The sequence below is a fragment of the Bos grunniens genome, chromosome 28 (genome assembly GCF_055505025.1).
Source record: "Bos grunniens cultivar Pamir isolate PY7600 chromosome 28, Bosgru_T2T1.0, whole genome shotgun sequence".
NCBI classification, from domain to species: Eukaryota; Metazoa; Chordata; class Mammalia; order Artiodactyla; family Bovidae; genus Bos; species Bos grunniens.
The window spans coordinates 41,681,369-41,700,943 of NC_141192.1; the positions used below are offsets into that span (position 1 = coordinate 41,681,369).

The 19,575-nt window shown below is 45.6% G+C and overlaps 1 protein-coding gene and 1 pseudogene across 12 annotated transcripts in view; one reads left to right on the forward strand and one right to left on the reverse strand.

The window, feature by feature from the left end:
• DISC1 (DISC1 scaffold protein) overlaps positions 1–19,575 on the reverse strand; it is a 423,187-nt gene that overhangs the window by 350,676 nt on the left and 52,936 nt on the right. The gene's annotated exons all lie outside the window — the stretch shown is intronic.
• LOC147343198 (small ribosomal subunit protein eS24 pseudogene) lies at positions 7,202–18,825 on the forward strand (annotated as a pseudogene).

Here is a 19,575-nt window from a genome sequence, read left to right on the forward strand (position 1 = left end):
GTTGGCTCAGCTGGTTAACCTGATAGCAAAGCAGAGGGCTCTCTGAGCTCCAGAGTACTCCTCACTGTATGTGCTACCCCAAAACTCACCTCCTGGAGTTAAAGGGAAAGATAAGGTGAACACACAGACCGTTCCGGGGGAGACAGGACAACTCTTATAAGCAACCTGCGCCCAACAGTCCCCCCGTCAGCCTGACCAGAGCTTTCTGGGCTGTGAGACTTGCTCCTTCCTTGTCTTCCTGGAAGGCTCCCCTGCCCCCTCCTTTATCCTCAGGGGCACTCCCTAAACCTCTCCCACGTCCCGCCCCTCCGAGCACCTGCCTCTCAGAGGACGCAGACCCTGTCCTCGAGGGAGCATGGTGAGCTCTCAGGTGAGCTCTCTTGTGATCACACAAGCACACAGAGGAACAGAGACAGGGAAGGTGACGGGCAGACTCGCAGTGCCCAGCCACAGTAACGGAGCCCTGGTTTTGGTCAGTGGGGTCTTAAGATCTGACGGGTGAGCGGGAGGCAGGGAGGCCATGGGGGAGGCTGCTGGGAAGATCCTGAAAGAGGAAGGGATGGAGATGCAAGGGCAGATGGGGGACCCTGGTGACAGGCAGGTGGCAGGATGGAGCCAGCCGCTGCATCCGGCTGCACCAGGACTGGCTGTTTGTCCTGAGAGTGATCTCTGGAAAGACGCAGGATCTGATCTGCATGTTTTACTAGATTCCCTCTGTGGAGAAGAGACCAGACAGGAACAAGAAAGGACACAAGGACAGCAGTTAGGAGACACCAAACCCAGAGTAAAGGAAGCCCAAAGCTTCCTACACACAGCAGGGGGGCACCAAGCCAGGAGGAGCCATGATGTCATCAGGAGCCCCTGATGTCTGCATCCTTCTCTGCTCCACAGCCACCCCAGGACTCCTCAAGACAATGGGCGGGAGTACACTTTCTTCTGAGCATTATAGGCATGCTGCCCACCCTCCACCACCTTCTGCTGACATTTAATTTTTTAATTATTTAGTTTTGGGGCTGTGCCAAGTCTTAGCTGTGGCACATGGGATCTTCATTAGGTCATGAAGGATCTTTCGCTGTGGCGCTTGGACTGTCCAGTTGCAGCATGGGTTAGTGCAGCACACAGGCTTAGTTGCTCCGTGGCATGTGAGATCTTAGTTCCATGACCAGGGATCGCACCCACACCCCCTGCATTGCAAGGCAGATTCTTAACCGCTAGACCATGAGGGAAGTCCCCAAGAAACATATAGGCAAAGAAATATTTCAGGGCCAGATAAATGATATTCTCAATCTTTCTACAAAGCACCCCTTCAGAATCATCCTAACTAGTTTACCAAGATGCCTACATTTTTAAAAATATCCATTAGGTCAAAACGGAGAAGGCAATGGCACCCCACTCCAGTACTCTTGCCTGGAAAATCCCATGGGCAGAGGAGCCTGGTAGGCTGCAGTCCATGGGGTCGCTAAGAGTTGGACACGACTGAGTGACTTCACTTTCACTTTTCACTTTCATGCATTGGAGAAGGAAATGGCAACCCACTCCAGTGTTCTTGCCTGGAGAATCCCAGGGACGGGGGAGCCTGGTGGGCTGCCGTCTATGGGGTCGCACAGAGTCGGACACGACTGAAGCGACTTAGCAGCAGCAGCAGGTCAAAAATGTCTTTCTTTTTCCTTGTCAGCTTCTACCATTATACACATATCCATATAAAACTCCCCATACCTAAAATAAGCCAGCCGCCTCCTCAAGAACCTAAGCTTAAATCAGGGGCTAAAATCAGAAGTCCAACAGGAAGTACATTTTCAACAGCATCATCAATGGGCAGGGAGGACCCGGGTGTGTGTGTGTGTGTGTGGATGCGCACACATGCGTACTCAGGGGTTCACACATGCCAGCGTATAATAAAAAGACACATGCAAGTGTGTATGTACATACACAAATATTTATGGGAATGTAGATTATATAGGGCTTCCATCTATGGGGTCACACAGAGTCGGACACGACGGAAGTGACTTAGCAGTAGCAGCAGATTATATATATACGTGAGCTTCCCTGGTAGCTCAGTCAGTAAAGAATCTGCAGGTAGAGGGAACAGCAAGTATACAGGAATGGCATGATTCTTTCTCAGGATCACTGAGAGTAGGCAGGGCAAGGCCATGGGGGCAGAAGGGATGGCAGGCTGTGGGCAAGCCTGGAGGGCTTCCAGGCAGAGGCAGTACGAGGCAGGGACCTGGGCTGGAGAGAAGAGGAATGGATGAGAACAGAAGAGCCTGGAGAAAGGACAGTGCCAGTTAAGGAGGAATTCTGGAGGAAGGGGAGGGCTCAGGAGAGAAAGAACCGAAAGGAAGCCAGTGGTGACTCCAGAATCATTGGGTGAGGGACACCATTACACCAACGCAGCCTGTGTGTCCAGCTGCTGTCACCACTGTCCTTGGCTTTAGTTCTGCAGCTGAAATGCTGAGATTTTGGATCAGATCAGATCAGATCAGTCTCTCAGTCATGTCCGACTCTTTGCGACCCCATGAATCGCAGCACACCAGGCCTCCCTGTCCAGCACCAACTCCCGGAGTTCACTCAGACTCACGTCCATCGAGTCAGTGATGCCATCCAGCCATCTCATCCTCTGTCATCCCCTTCTCCTCCTGCCCCCAATACCTCCCAGCATCAGAGTCTTTTCCAATGAGTCAACTCTTCGAATGAGGTGGCCAAAGTACTGGAGTTTCAGCTTTAGCATCATTCCTTCCAAAGAAATCCCAGGGCTGATCTCCTTTAGAATGGACTGGTTGGATCTCCCTGCAGTCCAAGGGACTCTCAAGAGTCTTCTCCAACACCACAGTTCAAAAGCATCAATTCTTCGGCGCTCAGCCTTCTTCACAGTCCAACTCTCACATCCATACACGACCACAGGAAAAACCATAGCCTTGACTAAACGAACCTTTGTTGGCAAAGTAATGTCTCTGCTTTTGAATACGCTATCTAGGTTGGTCATAACTTTCCTTCCAAGGAGTAAGCGTCTTTTAATTTCATGGCTGCAGTTACCATCTGCAGTGATTTTGGAGCCCAGAAAAATAAAGTCTGACACTGTTTCCACTGTTTCTCCATCTATTTCCCATGAAGTGGTGGGACCGGATGCCATGATCTTCGTTTTCTGAATGTTGAGCTTTACGCCAATGTTTTCACTCTCTACTTTCACTGTCATCAAGAGGCTTTTGAGTTCCTCTTCACTTTTTGCCATAAGGGTGGTGTCATCTGCATATCTGAGGTTATTGATATTTCTCCCAGCAATCTTGATTCCAGCTTGTGTTTCTTCCAGTCCAGCGTTTCTCATGATGTACTCTACATATAAGTTAAATAAACAGGGTGACAATATACAGCCTTGACGAACTCCTTTTCCTATTTGGAACCAGTCTGTTGTTCCATGTCCAGTTCTAACTGTTGCTTCCTGACCTGCATACAAATTTCTCAAGAGGCAGATCAGGTGGTCTGGTATTCCCATCTCTTTCAGAATTTTCCACAGTTTGTTGTGATCCACACAGTCAAAGGCTAGATTTTGGATCAGTGGTTCCCAAACAAGGCTGCACATTAGAGTCACTTTTAAATGTCACCTCTTAAAAATTCCACAGTCCAGGCCACAACCCAGGCTGATGACATCACAGAGTTGGGGAGAGGGACTCAGGCCTGAGTCCTTTGGAGGCTCCCTAAGTGACCCCATAGGCAGTGGGGCTAGGAGCCTCTGCTTTACGGAGGAGTCCTGAATAACCTCCTGGAACACTTGGAGTTGAAGCCTATCATAGACTTATTCACAGCACTGTAGGTCATGTTTCTTTGCAGAATCTTCCTCTTTTGTTTCTTGAAATGTAGCTGTAGCTGTTGCCCACTACATGCAGACCAAGTGTGATCTGTATTTAAAACTTGTCCGCATACATCTGTTCTAAATCTTCTCCCCCGCATAGGCTTTCCACTTCCTATAAGACAATGGGAGGCCTGGGCACCGCCCACCCCCATCACCACCCATGAGGAAGGCACGGAGGCCGGCAGCTTTCTCACTTCCCCCATCTGCAGTCAGGACAGCAGGGCCCAAACACAGGTCAACATTCAGCCCACTTTGGTGTTTAAGGGTCAAACCCACACATGCACCATGCAGTGTGGGATCCTGGATCGGATCTGGGAACAACGAAAGGATATTTGTGGAAAGTTGGTGGAGCTCAAATAAAATCTGTAGGTTAGCTCATTGTACCAATGTTAATTTTTTAGTTTTAATTATCCTCCCATGATACAGGGCTTCCCAGGTGGGACAGTGGTAAAGAATTCATATACCAATGCAGGAGGCCCAGGAGATGCGGGTTCGATCCCTAGGTTGGGAAGATCCCCTGGAGGAGGAAATGACAACCTACTCCAGTATTCTTGCCTGGAAAACCCCATGGACAGAGGAGCCTGGTGGACTACAGTCCATGGGGTCACAAAAAGTCAGACATACATAACTTAGCAACTGGACAACAACAAATATATAGTATATATTATAACATATTATATATGTTAGCATACGGAAACCTGGGTGAAGGAAACTGTATTATCCTTCCTGCTGCTGCTGCTGAGTCGCTTCAGTCATGTCCGACTCTGTGCGACCCCATAGACGGCAGTCCACCAGGCTCCCCCGTCCCCGGAATTCTCCAGGCAAGAACACTGGAGTGGGTTGCCATTTCCCTCTCCAATGCATGAAAGTGAAAAGTGAAAGTGAAGTCACTCAGTCATGTCCGACTCTTAGCGACCCCATGGACTGCAGCCCACCAGGCTCCTCCGCCCATGGGATTTTCCAGGCAAGAGTACTGGAGTGGGGTGCCATTGCCTTCTCTGATTATCCTTCCTACTTTTCTATAAATCTATAAATATTCCTAAATAAAAAGCTTATTTAGAAAGCATGTACATACCCACACACAAATTATGGACCTGTGTTTTTCAGTAGGAAATGGTGTGGGCTCGGGAGACAGATAACCTGCGCTTAAAATTCCTCTCTGCCACTTCCAAGTGAGCGCTGTGGGTTACTTGCGACTCTGCCACTTGTGTTATCTGGTCTGTCACCTGGGACTCCACCTCATGGCATTGCTGAGATGGTAGAGAAGGTTACGAGTTTCACTGCCCTCTGCCAAGCCTGGCACAGAGTAATCATTCAAAAGCTATTTTTACTTGCAACTCAGGAATAGGAAAAAATATCATCTTAAAGCCAAGGCACCTGGACATGGCCCCTGTAGGCAGTGAAGATGAAAGTGTCAATCGCTCAGTCGTGTCTCTTTTCAGCCCCATGGGCTGCAGCCTGCCAGGCTCCTCTGTCCATGGAATTTTCCAGGCAAGAATCCTGGAGTGGGCAGCCAATTCCCTTTTCCAGGGCATCTTCCCGACTCGAGGATTGAACCCAGGTCTCTGGCACTACAGGCAAATTCTTTACCATCTGAGCCACCAGGGAAGCCTTGTAGACAGAACTTAAGGTAAAGATAAACCAGAGCAGGAGGAGGTTCTTGGAGGCTAACACGCACGGCACCTAGCATGGTATCCCTAGACACTTAACCCACCCACTCTCGTTGGCCAATACCTTCCCAACTCTCTGATCCAATGTCCTGAGTTCTCTTTTCTTTCCTTTTTGCCCCTGGATCTCCTTCCTCCAGGTGAAGCAAGTAGTAGAGGAATTTAGCAACTAGAGACTCATAAAACCCGTGAAAGGGTTTGCTCTGAAATCACTGAGCAGCCTCTCTCCACAGTACTATTAATTCTCATAAACGATTGTCTTTTTTCTTTCCATGTAAAGTGCTACTCAAAAATCTGATCACCATCTGAACCCCCTCAAGAGTGCTGTTAGCTCCAGATGGGTGTCGCTAATGAATTTTTTAACTGCTACCCTAATAAAATATGGATGAACCAGAAGGAGCCCTCTCTGTAGCTGTTACTTCAAAACAAGTTTCTGCTCTTATTTTTGCAGCAAAGAACCGTAAGCTCTCACATCCACCCTAACAAAAGAGAGCTTTGCTCAGACTTGTCCATCTGTAAAGTTCACAGTTACCTTTTTCATGCTGTATTTTATGCACTGGCTTATTTTCATGGCTTTCTAAATGCCCCGCTTTGCATGCCAAATTTGAGATGTGTTTATTAAAAAATGCTCTTAAGTTGTCAGCACTTCACACATAAGTAGTAGCCTGTCTTTCAAGGAAGTCTCTACTTTGCACTAAATTTTTATAATACTCAGAGTTTAAGCCCATATCAAAGGTTTGTGCCATTTTAAATGTCTGTCCTTAAATATGATACAAGCAGCAAATGTCTGCTCTATTGTCCCACTAGAAAACAAGAGGAAATTTGCTAGTTTTTTTCCACACTCCTATATTGGAATGTGGAAATACTTGATGCCCTGGTGTGAAGAAATTAAATGATTCCTATGTTATAAAGATGCTCTAAGCCACTGTGAGCATGGGGGAGAGTGCTGAGGGTGACTTGTCACTTAACCGGGTCTTAGATGTAAAGAAATATTTTATAACAGAATATGATTGTCTTTCTTCTGCACTTGAGAATTCCTCTTTCATAAAACTTTTCTAGTCTCACTTCATATTGAGATACTATATATAGCATCCAAGTTCTAAGAGGCCATCTCTCCATCCAGGAAGCTCAAATCTTTCTGATTGATTCAAACGCCATTAGCATTTGGAGTGGATGAAAACCAGGCAGGGGCTGGACTGGAGTTAACCTCTGCACCACCTACAAAGAAGGGGCTTGTTTAAACAGTCCTACTTTCTGGAAGACAGCAGTGGGGAATACTTAGGATGTTTAAGAGAGCAAACTGTTTTCAAGTACCCATTTACATTCACATAGCACAAACTCATTATACAGAATCCTTGTGTCTTCTTGCCTTTGGAGTGCCTCTTCACTCTGGAATCAATTCAAACAAAACAATACATTTTACTCTTAAGAATAAGTCTCCACGGATGCTTTGATGCTTAAACATCTTAAGTGTGCTTTGGTTATATCAATGTTTCCATACCATGGAAAGCAACTTAACATCTTCATGCAACTCCTTTTGAAAGCTTTTGTTCTCAAAATGAGGTATTTTGCAGTTTTTTCCATAAAGATGAGATTCTATTGTCTCCACCAGTCACTACTATCAGGGAGGGTATCACAGAAAACTCTCAGATCAGGACCATCTGCCAAGGGGGGCAAAGAGCCGGAGATGCTGGCTGCTCCCCTGGAGGCTGGCGTTCAGAGCATGGTGATGACACCCCCAGATATCACAGCCAGCCCAGGCCAGCACAGAGCCAGGTAACCCAGGAAATCATTCCTGCAGTCCAGGCTTCCCAGAGAGATGCGTGTGCATCAAGGGATGCTATGGCCCAGCAGGCACACACAGGAGTTCAAGCCACCCATGGGACCAGGCCCCACAATCAATCATCCACAAGGCTCAGCATCCCAGGAATGACAAGACTTGCAAGAGGAAGAATGACATTCTCAAGAGAGTCTGGGACTTCCCTGGTGGTACAGTGGATAAGAATCTGCCTGGCAATGCAGGGGACATGGGTTCAATCCCTGGTTCTAGAAGATTCCACATGCCGTAGAGCAACTAAGCCCACAGGCCACAACTACTGAGTCAGTGCTCAGTGCTCTAGAGCCAGGGAGCTGCAACTACCGAGATTGCCTGCCACAACTTCTGCAGCCCGTGCACTCTGGAGCCCGTGCTCTGCGACAGAAGAAGCCACTGTGATGAGAAGCTCGAGCACCGCAACTACAGAGTCACCCCCGCTCCCAGAAACTATAGAAAGCCCACGTGTACAAAGACCAAGTGCAGCCAAAAATAAATAAAATAAGTACTTTAAAAAAAAAGAGAGAGAGAGAGAGTCTGAACCTACCTCTGCCCCTCAGAGCTCCTTGGCTTGTCAAAGTAAACCTTCTTTGAACTTGGTTTTCTCACCTGGGGACTGTTAACAATCTCCTCGCAAGGGAGAGGCCCTGGAGAGCTTTGCTCTGAGCCACATCTGGCTGCACATGGACCACAATGCGGAGCTGCCTGTCTGCCTTGCAGACAGGAGGGTTCCCACCAATCCCCACCCTCTCCCCGGCCCAGAAGGGTGAAAACAGTGCATTCGTCCTCTGTCCTCCTAGTCAGTGTTCCCTACTCCCCAGCAGGGAGCATCTCTGTGTCAGCATCTTTCTCCACATTAGACCCACGCGGTGTGCAAGATGTCAGTTTTGTATTTATGAGCGCATTCCAGTCCTGCCTTCCGGGCATTGCAGCCATGTCACCTTGGAGCCACGATGTCTACAGACAAGCCCTGCATTTCCTCCGAGGATGACTAACCTCATCTGTCAGGTATGAGGTTCCCAGTTCAAGACTCAGAGAGAGGATCTGGCTGCACAAACAAGAGCTGGATTCTGTCTGCTCCCATCTGGGTGACGTGAGAAAGTGACTCAGCCCACCTATGCCTCAGTTTGTTTGTGTATAAAATAGGCGTAGGGACTTCCCTGGTGGCCCTGTGCTTAAGAATCCACCTACCAAGGCAGGGGACATGGGTTTGATCCCTGATCTGGGAAGATCCCACACGCTGCAGGGCAACTAAACCCATGAGACCCAATTACTAAGTCCACGCACACTACAGGCCGTGCTCCTCAACAAGAGAAGCCACTGCAGTGAGAAGCCTGTGGACCACAAAACATTCTAGTTGTGGTCCACACACGAAAGCGAAAGAGACCCAGCACAGCCGAAAAAAAATAAATAAAGGGCAGAATCCCCATACCCTGAAGGACTGTTCTGAAGATACGATAAAATCGCTGACATGTATTTTCAAAAGCCCATCAGAGTTTGTGATTAGTGGTGACACCGGCTCAAAAAATTAGCTTCTTTCCTCAAGTTCTTGGGCACCGGAAGACATCATTGTATTCTAATGGCATCTTACAATTTTCCTGAACAGTGTTATTTATGTTATTTAGTGTTTCCAACAGTCCGCTGCTGCTTCAGACTCAGTTTTGTGCTGTTGGTTTTTTTTTTTTTTTTTTCTCTTCTTATCTTCTTAATAGGGTAGAAGACAGCAGAGAGAAAATAAATGGGTGACTATAAAAGCACAGAAGTCCATGGAAATTCCCAAATTATCAGAAAGATACCAGACGTCTGTAAGCAATTTCTGACAAATGTAAAAAACTCCTGAAGATTTTAATTGATCCATATTTTCCCCTAGAGGTGCAGAAATCCTTGCCATGTGCATGCCTCTCCAGACACTGCTTTGAAAACTTTCTCATGTTCCTTAAGGGAGCTATTAAGGGAAAGAATGACATTTCACACTTTTTCGGAACACTCAGAATCAAGGGTTTTGTCCCTCTCTCTCTTCATTTACCTTTTCAGTCTTTGGGTTATTTTTCTCAACTTCCATCAATATCCAAAGGCTGATTCCTTTTTAAAAAACATGTTTAATAGCAAAAACAAACTAGATGAGTCTGTTTTCCTCTAGAATGGGTTTTAAAACTTGAGTTAACTCTCACTAAGGGAATAGAGCTTCCTCTGTACACAGGCTATTTTGAAACAAATGAGGCAATCCTGGGCAATAAATTGGCTTTAATTCACTTATTAACTGAAGGAACGTGAAAATGAGATCAGACAATTGCTGAGGTGTTCTTTAAGAAATCTGGAAGAACAGGAGACACTCCAACAGACTGGAAACACAAAAGCACCCTCTCAGGTTCTAAAAAGGGAAATAGATCCTTCCTGCAAATTGCAGCCTGCTGCTGCTAAGCTGCTGCTAAGTCGCTTCAGTCGTGTCCGACTCTGTGCGACCCCAGAGATGGCAGCCCACCAGGCTCCCCCATCCCTGGGATTCTCCAGGCAAGAACACTGGAGTGGGTTGCCATTTCCTTCTCCAATGCATGAAAGTGAAAAGTGAAAGTGAAGTCGCTCAGTCGTGTCCGACTCTTAGCGACCCCATGGACTGCAGCCTACCAGACTCCTCCGTCCATGGGATTTTCCAGGCAAGAGTACTGGAGTGAGGTGCCATTGCCTTCTCCCAAACTGAAGCCTAGCAACTGCAAATCAACACACAGGACACAGACACCAGATGAGCTGCCAAAGGTTAATCACAGGGATGTTATATGAACACTTACAAATGGAGGACACCTACATAGTGTATTCAAAGTAAGTTGGGTCTGGACTTCCCCGGTGGTCCAGTGGTTAAGAATCCACCTTACAATGCAGGGGACATGGGTTCCATCCCTGGTCAGGGAACTAAGATCCCACATGCCGGGGAACAATTAAGCCCACGAGTCACAACTAGAGAGCCTGCATCGCAACAAAAGATCCCACGTGCCACAGCTAAGACTCGATGCAGCCAAATAAATAAATGCTTTATTAAAAAAGTGAATCGTGTCCAACTAACTTTATTTAAGCAAGAACTAATAAAAAGAAAAAGACAGTAGAGAGAGATCAGTCAAGATAGCAGAGTAGAAGGACCCTGAGTTCACCTCCTCTCATGGGCACACCAAATCACAACTGTGTTTATGGGACAGTCAGCAATGAAAAATACCTCCCACAGCTAAAAGACATAAAGGAGGAAATACCACAAGACAGCTAAGGAGGGATGGACTTGTGACATAGTCAAGTCCCTCCTCCCATCCTGAGTGGGTAACACACAAGCTGGAGAAGGTTGTGATCACAACTGCAGAGGTTCTTCTAAAGGAGTGAGGGGTCTGAGCCCCACATCAGGCTCCCTAGTCCGAGGGTCCTGCCTGGGAAGATGAGCCCCAAGAGCATTTGGCTTTGAAAGACCAGCAGGGCATACTTTCAGGAGTCTCAGAGGCCTGGGGAAATAGAGACTCCGCTTTTAAAGGGTTCACACAAAATCTCACATGTTCTGGGTCCTGAGGCAGAAGCAGTGATTTCACGGGAGCCTGGGTTAGACCTACCTGCTGATCCTCAGAGAGTCTCCTAAAGAGGCAGGAGGCAACTGCAGCTCACCCTGGGGACACAGACACTGGTGGCAGGGCCAGGACCCAGATCCACCTACCAGTGGGCAGGCACCAGTCCCTGGGGCCCAGCCTAGCCCTCCAAGGAGCCTGCTCTAGTCTCCAGACCAGTCTAACCCACCAGGGGACAGACACCAGACACAAGAAAACCAGTCTCAGGGCCTGTGGAACCAACCTGCCCACTGGGACAGACTGGGCTCTGGCCCCACCCACTACCAGGACACCCCAGATCCTGTACCGAACTATGTCTAGTAACTGACCCCCACACACCAACAATCCAACACCACTTCAGTGAGTCCTGGGCTCTACAACCAGACTCAAGACAAGCTCTGCCCACCAGTAGACCCAGCAATAACCCCAGGTCCTGGCTTCACCCACCAACGAAGTGGAATTGCCCCAGAGTCTCCTAGACCATGACTCCACCCATCAGTGAGCCAGCAGTGGCCCTGGGGCCCTCCTGGGTTTGGCAGTCAGTCACCCCATGACCTGGCCCCTGCCAACAAGTGGCTTGAAACCTTCATACAAGGCAAATCCTGGCAACCAATCAAACTGGGAGCCAATCAAGCCTACCAGACTACCCACATAGTCAGCCCCCGACAACAGATGGACCCAAGCTGCCCTCATAGAAGGAACCCCTAGAGCATACTGCTTGGGTAACAAGAGGGCAGTGCGCTGCTGGGACACAGAGCATCTCCTACAGCAGGCCACTTCTCCAAGGTTGGGAAACACAACCACCAAATACATAAAAATAAAAACAGCAAGTTAGGGGAAAAGGTGAAAGAGGAACATGTTCCATAAAGGAGAGAAGCCCAGAAGAAGAATGAAGTGAAGTGGAGATAGGCAGTCTCCCGAGTAAAGGGTTCAAGGTAATGATCCTGAGTGCATGCCAGGTCACTTCACTCGTGTGCAACTCTGTGCAACCCTATGGACTGAGGCCTTCCAGGCTCCTCTGTCCATACCTTCCAGGCAACAGTACTGGAGTGGGTTGCCATGCTTTTTCCAAGAATAATCATACAGATGATCAAAGAACTTGGGAGAAGAATGGATGCACAGAACAAGAAGTTAGAAGTTTTTAAAAGAGTCAGAAAATACAAAGAACAACCAAATAGAGGTGAAGAATACAATAACAGAAATGAAAAGTAAACTAGAAAGAATCAACAGTATACTAAAAGATACAGAAAAATGGATCCGTGGTCTGGAAGGCAAGAGTAGTGGAAATTACTGAAGCTGAACAGAAAAAAGAAAGAAAGGAAATAAGGACAGTTTAAGAGACCTCTGGGACAACATCAAGCATACCAACATTCACATTATAGAAGTCTCAGAAGGAGGAAAGAGAGAGAGGACCTGAGAAAATATCTGAAGACATTATAGCTGAAATACTCCCTAACATGGGAAAGGAAAAAGTCACCCAGGTCCACAAAGCACAGAGTCTTCTATTCAGGATGAGGTCAAAGAAAAAACATACCGAAACACACTGTAATTTAAATGGCAAAAATTAAAGAGAGAATATTTAAAAGCTGCAATGGAAAAGCAACAAATAATATACAAGGAAACTCCCATAAAGCTATTAGCTTATTTTTCAGCAGAATCTCTACAGACAAAAAGGGAATGGCACGATATATTTAAAGTAATAAAAGGGGGAAATCTATAACCAAGAATACTCTGCCCACAAGGTTCCAATTCAGAGTTGATGGAGAAATCAAAATCTTTACAGACGAACAAAAGCTAAAAGAGTTCAGCACCACCAAACCAGCTTTACAAAAAATGCTAAAGGAACCTCTTTAAAGTTAAAAAGAAAAAGCTAAAACCAGAAACATGAACATTACAAAAGAGAAGGCTCATCAGTAAAGGCAAATATAGAGTAAAGGTACAAAACTATCCATACACAAAGCTAGTAGGAAGGTTAAAGGGCAAAAGTAGTAAAATCATCCGTATCCACAATAAGCAGTTAAGGGATACAAAACACAATTTGATGTAAAACATGATATTAAAAACAGTCATTGTGATGGGAGGAGAGTACAAATGCAGGGTTATGAAAAAGAATTTGAAATTAACAGATTTTATGTTAAAGAATGAAATGAGAACACTCTCTAACACCATATACAAAAATAAACTCAAAATGGATTAAAGACCTACATGTAAGACCAAAACCATAAAACTCCTAGAAGAAAACATAGGCAGAACACTCTTTGACATAAATCGTAGCAATATTTTGGGGGATCTGTCCCCTAAAGCAAAGGAAATAAAACCAAAAATAAACAAAAGGGACCTAATTAAACTTAAAAGCTTCTGCACAGCAAAGGAAACCATCAATGATATGAAAAGACAACTACTGAATGGGAGAAGATATTTGCAAATGATATGACTGGTAAGAAGTTAATATCCAAAATATATAATAGCTCATGTAACTCAACATCAAAAAAAATAATCAACCAAATATAAAAAATGGGCATAAGGTCTGAATAGATATTTTTTCCCAAAGAAGATATACAGATGGTCAACAGACACATGGGAAGATGCTTAGCATTGTTAATCATCAGAGAAATGCTAATTAAAACCACAAGGAGATATCACCTTACACCTATTAGAATGGCTATCATCAAAATGAACACAAATAACAAATGTTGGTGAAGATGTGTAGAAAAAGGAACTCTCAAACACTGTTGGTGGCAATGTAAATTGCTGCAGTCACTGTGAAAAACAGTTTAGAGATTCCTCAAAACACTAAAAATAGAACTACCATCAGCTCAGTTCAGTTCAGTTCAGTCGCTCAGTCATGTCTGACTCTTTGCAACCCCATGAATCGCAGAACTACCATATGACCCAGCAATTCCCCTGTTGGGTATCTATCTGAGAAAAACAAAAGCACTAATTAAAAAAAGAGCACCCCAATGCTCATAGCATTGTTTACAAATTTCCAAGATGTGAAAGCAAGCTAAGTGTCCATCAACAGGCTAATGAATAAAGAAGAAGTGCTACATATATACAACAGAATCCTATTCAGCCATTAAAAAAAAAAGAATGAAATAATGCCATTTACAACAATTGCAATGCCATTTGGATGTGGAGGGTCCACACTAGTGGTTACCAGTAGGGAGAGGGAGGAGGTAGAGGCAACATAGGGGTAAGGGATTAAGAGGTATAAACTACTACGTATAAAATAAATAAGCTACAAAGATACATACAACACAGAAAATACAACCAATCATTTATAATAACTTTAAATGGAGTGTCCATATAGTCAAAGTTATGTTTTTCCCAGTAGTCATGTGTGGATGTGAGAGTCGGACCATAAAGAAAGCTGAGCAGTGAAGAATTGATGCTTTTGAACTGTGGTGTTGGAGAAGACTCTTGAGAGTCCCTTGGACTTTAGGGAGATCAAACCAGTCAATCCTAAAGGAAATCAGTCCTGAATATTCATTGGAAGGACTGATGCTGAAGCTGAAGCTCCAATACTCTGGCCACCTGATGCGAGGAACTGACTCACTGGAAAAGACCCTGATGCTGGGAAAGATTGAAGGCAGGAGGAGAAGGGGACGACAGAGGATGAGATGGTTGGTGACACCACTTACTCAATGGACATGAGTTTGAGCAAACCCCAGAAGATGGTGAAGGAGTGGGAAGCCTGGCGTGCTGCAGTCCATGAGGTTGCAAAGAGTCAGACACGACTGTGACTGAGCAACAACAAGTCAAGTACAGTAAATCAGGGGAAAGGTGGTAGACATATATCTCTGGATTTCATCCAAAAGATCTGAAAAAGACTCCCCCAGTTTCCCTGTTTACAAGTAGAGCCCGGAAGTAGGACCAGTAGGAGAGGCAAGTGGGTTCACAGCTGGTGAGTGACAGGTCCAGGCAAAAGGGCCCCGAGTCTTGGATGGGCGGCTGGCTAGTGGGAGGGTCCCAGCTCCCTGATGCAGGACTATTTCCTTTGCCCTATCCTCTCCAACATGATGGATTAGAGTTAATTAAGACCAGAAAAGGTTTCAAAAGGGAGGAGACTCGTATAACTGCTATATGCTATGAGAAAGAAAAATAATTCAACTAAATAATGGGAGGGGAAGGGAGAGGACTATAATATACCTGCCACACTCACAATTACCAGTGTAACCAAGAAGGACCCTATGGAGCCCTCCCAGGGACAGACCCCCTCCTGCCCCGTACCATTTATCCTCTGCTGTAGTTTCTCTTTGCAGTACCCAGATAACAGTATCTCGTGCATATTTTCTGTGTTTTTTTAGATACTAAAACCACCACCAAATGGAAGAAATTGCTACTTGATGATCATGAGCACATAGCCCCCAGACCTTCTGGCACCAAATGAGTGACCACCATCAACCAATCAGATAATTGAACAGGAGCTGATCACATACCCTGAAACACCCCTCTCTCACCTGGCCTTAAAAATGCTTTGGGGAGTTCAGGATTTTAGAGCACAAGCCACCCATCCTCCTTGTATTGGCGCCTTACAATAAACACTGTACTTTCCTCCACCACAACCCAGTGTCAGTAGATCGGCTTTATGGAGTGTCAGTGAGTAAACCCAAGTTTGGTTCAGTAACACCAGGACAAGAGAAATCCAGCTTACGGGGAAAAGATGTCACCCAGGGCGGCAATGGGACAAAGAAGGACCCTTCAGGTTGGAAGACAAGACAAGGACAGGGTAAACCCTCCACCAGGAAGCCTCTGAAGGGTGCACAGCAATGGTGCACATGGGCCTCTAACATTCCCCATCATGTTAGCATCCATAAGGATGCAGGCGATGCCACATAGGTGCTTCTAGGAATGCTCAGCCACCCCAAGAGACCTGTTAGCTAGGGAAACTTTGACAGGAAATGTGTATGAAGTTTATATAGACGTATATAGGGAAGATCCCTTGGAGAAGGGCATGGCAACCCACTCCAGTATTCTTGCCTGGAGAATCCCATGGACAGAGAGGCCTGGCTGGCTATAAAGTCCATAGGGTCACAAAGAGTCAGACAGGACTAAAGTGACTGAGCACGCATGCACGCATACACATATACACATATATATAATTATAAAACAAACAATTTTCTTGGAGTCAAATATCAACCTGCAACTGTTTTCACATGAAATCTTTCTTCACGCCTAGATTCCTATCTCAGAATGCACACTCACAACCAGAGAGGCCCCAGAGCAAGGCAGCTCTGAGAAGTGTGCTAGGGTAGGGTTGGGGGCACAGTCAGGGAGAGGAGTCCCAAAGCCCAGTGTTCAGCCCCAGGGAAAACAGATGTGCTGTTTTTTCAAAACACCGACACAGTGTCACACTGTGTGGTTAGGAGCCTAGCTCGAGAGCAGGACACACAGAGGATTTGTGTGAAACCATGCAAAGGCCACACAAGCTGTGTGCAGAGCATAGAGGGTCTCTGCTTTTCATTATCAATAACATATTTCAAAAGAGATGTTCTTTGCATACACTTACAATTGGAACTCTCTAATAAGCTTTGGTTTAAATCCACCAATCCACAGATTATGTTTGTGGGCACATTTTCAATTATACAACTAATCCTGGGAAAGGGCCAGACAGCATTGAAATCAGGGACGAGTCTGGATGGGGGTGGGGTAGAAACAAAGGGTCATCAGGAACACCACACAAACCCTCACTCCGTGTAGGAGGTGAATTTCAAGGTTATTTTTGTCAGGCTTTGTCATTACATTGGCTATGCGTGCGTGCTCAGCCGCTTCAGTAGTGTCCGACTCTTTGAGATCCTATGGATGGTAGCCCACCAGGCTACTTCTGTGCATGGAATTTTCCAGGCAAGAATACTGGAGTGGGTTGCCATGCCCTCCTCCAGGGGATCTTCTCAACTCAGGGATCGAACCAGCATCTCCTGCATTACAGGCAGATTCTATACCACTGAGCCACTGGGGAAGCCTTATACTGGCTGCTCAGTTCAGTTCAGTCGCTCAGTCGTGTCTGACTCTTTGCAACCCCATGAACCACAGCATGCCAGGCCTCCCTGTCCATCACCAACTCCTGCAGTTCACCCAAACTCATATCCATTGAGTCGGTGATGCCATTTAACCATCTCAACCTCTGTCGTCCCCTTCTCCTCCTGCCTTCAATCTTTCCCAACATCAGGGTCTTTTCAAATGAGTCAGCTCTTCACATCAGGTGGCCAAAATATTGGAGTTTCAGCTTCAACATCAGTCCTTCCAGTGAACACCCAGGACTAATCTCCTTTAGGATGGACTGGTTGGATCTCCTTGCAGTCCAAGTGACTCTAAAGAGTCTTCTCCAACACCACAGTTCAAAAGCATCAATTCTTGTGCACTCAGCTTTCTTTATAGTCCAACTCTTACATCCATACATGACTACTGGGAAAACCATAGCCTTGACTAGACAGACCTTTGTTGGCAAAGTAATGTCTCTGCTTTTTAATATGCTGTCTAGGTTGGTCATAACTTTCCTGCCAAGGAGTAAGCGTCTTTTAATTTCATGGCTGTAATCACCATCTGCAGTGATTTTGGAGCCCAGAAAAATAGTCAGCCACTGTTTCCCCATCTATTTGCCAAGAAGTGATGGGACCGGATGCCATGATCTTAGTTTTCTGAATGTTGAGCTTTAAGCCAACTTTTTCACTCTCCTCTTTTCTCTTTCATCAAGAGGCTCTTTAGTTCTTCACTTTCTGCCATAAGAGTGGTGTCATCTGCATATCTGAGGTTATTGATATTCCTTATATTGGCTGTAAGTTTATTTAAATATTTCCTTAAGCAGAACCACATACACATGGCCACAAAAGTGTAAAAGCTATTTTTTTCATAACATCCTTCTGTGCTCAGCATAGCACTGGGTGCTTTATGCACCCACGGGCTCAAATAAGCCACAAAGAGTGGTTCTGACAGTGTCCCAGGTCTGAAATTGCATACCTGGGTCAGAGCCAACCTGATGATGGAACATAAAGAAAAACCATTTTCCCGTGCACTTAGGTTTCTGTTTAAATGAGAGCCCACCAGGCTCCGCTATCCATGGGATTCTCCAGGCAAGAATACTGGAGTGGGTTTCCATTTCCTACTCCAGGGGATCTTCCCCACCCAGGGATCAAACCCAGGCCTCTTATACCTTCTGCATGGCAGCTGGGTTCTTTACCACTAGTGCCACCTGGGAAACCTTTAAATGAAAAAGGACGAGAAAACACATTTAAGCTGTAAAGTGTTATAGAAATGAAAAGTTTTCCTAATGCTATTTTCTAAGATTGATAGCCCAGTTTTATCCCAGTAGCTTATGAATCAAACACTGTAATCGCAACAGTCTGGTTACTTCCCACGATACTGCATCCCCACTACCACCTTCCGCTCCATATCATCAAGCATTATGGTACACCCAACAGATGTGATCTCAAAAGCAACTCAGAATGCAAGACATGAAAATAACACCAAAAACCAGCTTGACTTCCCCTCCCAACCCTGGTTGCTTGAAGATCAGCAGCCATCGTGAACGACACAGTAACTACCTGGACCAGGAAGTCTGTGACCAATCAACTATTTCAGAAGAAACAAATAATCATCAGTGCCCTTCACCCCGGGAAGGCAACAGGACCTAAGACAGAAATTTGGGAAAGACTAGCCAAAATGTACAAGATAACACCAGATGTATCTTTGTATTTAGATTCAGAACCCAGTTTGGTGGGGGCAAGGCAACTGGCTTTGGCGTGATTTACGATTCCTTTATGATCACACAAAAAAGAATGAGCCCAAACACAGGCTTGCAAGACATGAACTGTATGAAAAGAAAAACATCTCAAGGAAATAGTGAAAGGGATGGAAGAACAGAATGAAGAAAGTCAGGGGGAGTGCAAAGGTCATTGTCGATGCTGGCAAAAAGAAGAAGCAAAGATTCTGCAGTGACTGTATCTGTGGTGACTGTGCAGATTTTTCATGAGAGGATTAATAAACTTAGACCTTTTACAAAAAAAAAAAAAAAAAAGCTTGATGAACTTGACATCATTGCATGCGCACTTACTCCTTCAACATACACTGAGCCAAGAGCCAAGCACATTCTAACCTCTGCATGTTTATATCATTTTATCCTCACCAAAACCTAAAAAGGTCAGGATTATTATCACCCCATTTCAAAAATAAGATCACGAGGCTTATGGAAGAGAAGAAATTTGTCCAAAGTTACACCGCTACTTAATGCTGGAGCCAGGACTGGGAAGCCTGACCTCCACTCAACCTCAACCCTGTCCTGCAGGTAACAGACCCTGACGCTGGAATGAGAGTCTGGGGTACAAACAGATCTCTTAGAGCTGAGACTGGATCTCAAGGAGTACATAAGGCCTGTATGACATTTGTTAACACTCAGATGCAATTCCCAAAGCAGAAATGCTCAGTGATACTCACTGATTACATGTAAAATTTTCCAGAACAAGGAGATTGCTAACATCACTAAGTTGGACCATAATGAAGGCTGAGTGCTGAAGAATTGATGCTTTTGAACTGTAGTGTTGGAGAAGACTCTTGGGAGTCCCTTGGACTGCAAGGAGATCAAACCAGTCAATCCTAAAGGAAATCAGTCCTGGCTATTCATTGGAAGGACTGATGCTGAAGCTCCAATACTTGGAGGTCCCAAATTTCTGTCTTAGG